Source organism: Protopterus annectens, chromosome 8.part0 (assembly GCF_019279795.1).
Source record: "Protopterus annectens isolate FY-2018-M chromosome 8.part0, PAN1.0, whole genome shotgun sequence".
In the NCBI taxonomy this organism is placed as follows: Eukaryota; Metazoa; Chordata; order Ceratodontiformes; family Protopteridae; genus Protopterus; species Protopterus annectens.
In genome coordinates this window covers 275,094,015-275,099,672 of record NC_056741.1, presented here as the reverse complement: position 1 = coordinate 275,099,672, position 5,658 = coordinate 275,094,015, and positions in this window count along the sequence as shown.

The window sequence follows — 5,658 nt, the reverse complement described above, 5'->3', positions numbered from 1 at the left end:
TGCAGGACATCCAGATTCCATAACAGCTTCTTCCCACGTGCTATCAGACTGCTGAACAACAAACCCATAACCTAACCTGCTAAATGGGTAAAACATTTAAGTGCAATATGTCATTGTTATTTACATAACTCTCTACATAGCTCACTTTATATGTCTCTGTCTGCACTATGAAAACTGTAAGCTTCTGGCATATATTGGTGGTGGGTAAGTTTTTTTTTACATGTGTGCCTCTTTATTTATAGTACTGTTTGTTACATATTCTTATATTTCTACTGAGTTTGTTCCTCATGTTGTTGTATTTGTTTAGTTTCTGCTGTAAAAAGCTTTCAAATTGTTTATTTATTTTTAGTATCTTATTTTGATTTCTATTTTTAGTATTTTAAATTATTATTAATTTAATCTATCTTCCCTCTGTAAACAGTCATTCTTATGGTATGAGCCTGAGTATAGAAATTTCATGCAGTGATGCACAGTTTTTCCTCTGTGTTTGTATGACAAGAAAGTTTACTTTGTTTATGAACAAGTGGTTGAAAGCACTTAATAAATTGTCAGTTGCTATGGTGTTTCTTTTCTGGAGTTTGATATTTTGGAATACCTTGCTGTGGTTTCAAAGTTCTAAAAGATTAGAGATGACAATATAGACTTTAGGGCGCTTGTTAAAAACTGGATTTTCAGATGCTTGTTAAAAACTAGTTCATAGGTTCACAGGTAGGTACTAGGCTATTGGCCCTATGGCCTATATAAGCCTAGCCAAAAAGGTACCCTGGCTTTTGCCACCCAAGAAAATTATTTTCCTGTGCCCCTGTCGAGCAGAGCCACAGAAGCGATCCCTGGGGTGAATTTCCTATCTCCCATCCAATCATCAAGATTTTGCTTGAAGAGTGCTAATGAGGAGCTTTGTTTGATATAGATAGGTAGTTTGTTCCAGAGTATGGGAAGTCTCTGGGACAGGAATCTATCCCTCCAGCATGTTCTGTTTATTGTGGTGACAAGGTTTAGGTCCCTAGAGTGTGTAGCTCAGAGGGATTGGGATTTCTTTAAGTGGAGCATGTCCAACAGCTCTGGGCTTGACATAGCTTTGTATGTTAGGCAGAGATCGCCTCTAAGTAGGCAAAATGCAACGGAGTAAAGCTAGAGTTTTTTTGAGACAGTCTGCGTAGGGCATCCGTTTGTGCCCGGTAATCCTCTGTGAGGTATTTCTGTGGCGTTTCCAGTTGTTGTAGATGTCTTGTGAGGTACATACCAAAAGGAGCGCTGTATTCTATAGTGGGTCTAATAAGTGATGAGTAGAGGGGAACAATGACCTCTTTTTTCCTGGATGAGAAACCTTTTGTGATGAGGTGTGCCACGTAGAAGGATTTTCTGACTACTGTGGTGATGTGATTATCAAAGGAGAGACTACTGTCCACTTGTGTCCCAAGGTCTCTTATCACACTTTCAGTGTTAAGTAGACTACCGCCTATGTAGTAGTTCATGGGTACAGAGTTTTTACCAAAAGGGATGACAATGCACTTTTGGCACTGAGCTTGAGGCCATGGCTTTGACACCAGGAATCTGTCTCAGTGAGTCCCTTTTGTAGGATGTCCACATTGTTAGGAGTTTCGATTATGGCTCCTAGTTTGCAGTCATCTGGGAACTTCGTTAGCCAAAGACCTTCTGTGTTAGCCTGTACTTCAGAGAAGTATATACTAAACAGGAGAGGACCCAGGACTGAACCCTGTGGTACTCCACTTGTCACTGGTCTGAAGTCGGATTTGGAGTCTGCTACTTTCACAGTGTGCGTTCTGTCAGTGAGCCAGTTGGCAACCCATCTTGTGACATAGGGATTTATACCTAGTTTAGTGAGTTTATCTATAATTCCAGAGTGAGGGATGGTGTCGAAAGCCTTGGTGAGATCTAAATAGGCTGTGTGAACCACCTTATCCTCATCTACGGCTTTGGTGACTGCTTCAAAGAAGTCTATCAGGTTTAGGAGATATAATCTGCCTTTTACAAACCCGAACTGGGTGGGGTCCAGAGTTTGCAGATTACCAATGTCATTGTTTATAAGTTCCATGATGATACATTCCATAGCCTTGCAGACCAGGCTTGTCAGGTTAATGGGGCAGTAGTTCCTGGGGTCCGTGGTGGCTCCCCCTTTGTGGAGTGGGATAACTGTCCCTGTGCACCATTCAGTGGGCACAAAGCCTGAAGTGAGGCTATGACTGAACATGGCACTTAGGTGGGGTGCCAGTTCATTCTGTAGTTCATGTGGAACGCAGCCTGGGATGTTGTCAGGTCCCATGGATGCTGTGTTCTAGGCTTTGGAGAGTGTGTTTTTTACCTTTGCAGTCGTGATTACAGAAACTTTGCATTTTTCCGGTATAGAGATGGGCCCTTTAGGGGGTGAAAGGGGTATAAAGTTAGCACTGAACCTATCTGCCAGGATGTTGGCAGTATCAGTTGGTTCTGTATATTTAGTGCCATTGTGCTGTAACTCAGAGCAGATCTGAGTGTTGCCATTGAGATTCTTTTTTCAAAACAGGTTTATTGTTTTAACATATAAGATAAATATCATAACAATTTTATACAAGTAATTAAAAATAGGTATTATTATAATATTCAACAAAACAACTAAAGTATTTACAAAGACATCCACTACAATCAGATCAATTAATTAAACTAAAATACCATGCTATTGAAATTAAAATTTTTTTAACAAATTTTGTAAATTATCCCATACAATAAAATAAGATGTTTTTCTATTTGTTCTAGTCCTAATTGTGTTTATTTCCATATGGCACACTATATTCATAACATTTTTAAATTCATTGAACGAAGGAGGTGTATCTGAAATCCAATTTCTAGTTATTATTTTCCTAGCCACTGCTAGAATAGACCATAACAAGGGAAGCTTAATCTTTTTAACACTTTGAGGTACAGGTGTGTTGAATAATATAAGAGATTTAGAAATAATGAAATTATCTGTAAAAATAGCCTGCAAAAATTCATTAATTGACTTCCAGTATTCTTTCAATTTTATACAGTCATAAAACATATGAGCCCAGTCAGCATTAATTTCTACATTACATCTCTTACAAAGATTATCTTTATTATTTATTTTATTCATCATCAAAGGTGTATAAAAAGATCTATGTAAAAATTTCCATGTATAAAGTCTCCAGACAATGGAAGACGTAGTTCTATAAGCAGATTCCAATATATATTGTTTATCTTGTTGATTTGGTGGGTCCCCATTAATAGAAGTGAAATAATTCCAGTATGAATCTACACTGTAAAAAGTTTCTTGTCTGATAACTTTATGTATGTATGAAAGTTTACCTTTATCAGAAACTTTATGTTGTAAATTTAATATCAAGTAATCAATCAGTGTTGGAATAGATTCTTTAACAGTTATAGACATTAAATATATTTTATTAATGAGATGTTGTCTAAAGGTCTGAACCTCTAACCAGCAAGTTTCTCTTAGATCAAATTCTTGTTTTAAGAAATCTAGATTTTTAACTTTATTATCAGATATCAACTGATACCAGTACTTTAGATCATTATCTATAGCTAAATGAGTTCCTTCAGATGTAGATGACAAAAGCATACCCTGAGTATACATTATAGGAAATACAATAAAATTCCATTCCCTATACTTAGGGTGCATGAATATAAAGTTACGATAACTAATAATAATATTTAATGGGTAGCAAACCATATGTTTAGGTGTAATAGGTGAAGTACAAAATTCCTTTAGTAACCATAACATGGAGTTATTTACAATCATATTTTTATGTGTTAAGGAGATTTTCATGAAGTGTATACTAATTAGCTCCCAATAATCTTTCCATTTTGTGACATATGACTGATCTATTAATAAAGTAATAACTTTTACAATAGAAGAGATAGTATATAAATTAAAGTCTGGAAAAGAAATACCCCTTGAGACCAGCTATTAGTATGTTTCTTTAATGCAATCCTAGGTCTATTAGGTGCCCATAAGAAATTTAACATTAGTGTGTTCAGTTTCTTGATAATTATTTTTGTAGGTGGAAGTATTATTGATTGTATTAAGTATAAAATCTTGGGGAATATTATCATTTTAATAATTGTAAGTCTCTCCTCCATAGTAAAAACATATTATTCCAGGTATTAAAAAGATTTTGTATATTAAGAAAACAGGTATTATAATTATTATATATAATAGATTTAATATCTTTAGATAGTATTATACCTAAATAAGTTATCTGACCTGAATTGGGTACATATTTAGTAAAATCACTAATGAGAATATTTTTTCGTGTATATATAGGTAGTATTTTAGTTTTTCTTCATTGAATATTAAACCAGAAATACTTTTAAAATTCATCATGTTATCAAATAGAGACTGTATAGAAGAATTAGATCCTGCTGATGTAATTAGAACATCATCTGCAAAAGTTGAATTTTGGATGTTGTATTTTCATCTATTTCAAAACCCTCTATGTCAGTACTGTTTCTGATCAAATTAGCCCAAGGCTCCATTACTAAAGTGAATAATAGTGGAGAAAGTGGACATCCTTGTTTTGTACCTTTAAGAATGGGTATTTTTGTGAAGCATATGTTCCTACCTTAATATAAGCTAACGTTCCTTTGTATAAATGTTCAATTAGATTTACAAATGCATCCGAGAAGTTTGTGCACTTCATTAAGGTAAACAGATAGTCCCAACTTACTGAATCAAATGCTGAACTTATATCAAGACTAATAAGTGTTAAATCTTTCTTTTTCCTATTTGCAAAATCTATTAATGTTAAAGTTCTTCTTATATTATCAAAAGTATTTCTATTTACAATGAAGCCTGTCTGATCTATATCTATAATGCCGGAATGATTGTCTTCAATCTATCAGCAAAGATATTCATAAACATTTTATAATCAACATTAAGTAATGAGATGGGCCGATATGAAGAACATCTAGTTGGATCTTTATTAGGTTTTAAAATTGGCGAAATAAATGTATATTGCCAAGATGGGGGGGTTATTAACTCAGTTTGGGCCAAAATAAAAACCTTATGTATTAATGAATATGTATTTTTAGAAAGGATTTTATATATCTCTGGTATAATACCATCATTACCCAGTGCTTTGTTTGATTTAAGCTTATTTATTTGTGTAATAACTTCTGTATATGAAATACCCTTGTCCAATAGTTTAATCTGTTGTTTATTAAGCTTTTTATTCATATTTGTGGTTATAAACTCCTTTATTTTATCTTTAGGTTCCATGTTAATATTATTATGGTTAATTTTGTGAAAGTGATTTCTAAATTCATCTAGTATTTCTGGTATACTAGAAACATTCTTCTTTTTCCTTAGAGAAAATATTTCTTTGATATGGTTTTGTTTATTCAACCTTTTGTTTTATTTTTAAGTCTATGTAAGTATTTGGGGCTTATTGAATAAGACAAAACTTGTATTTCTCTAAAGTTATTTTAACTTTATGAGTTAAAATTTCTTTGTATTTCTCATTTAGTTTGTTTATTTCTTCAATAACTTTCTTGTCCATAATATTTTCTTTATTATTATGTTTATAAGAGTCTAATTTACTTTGAATATCTAACAATTCCTTATCCCAAGATTTCATTTTATTATTATACCATCTGATACTTTGTCCATATAGATATGATTTTAAG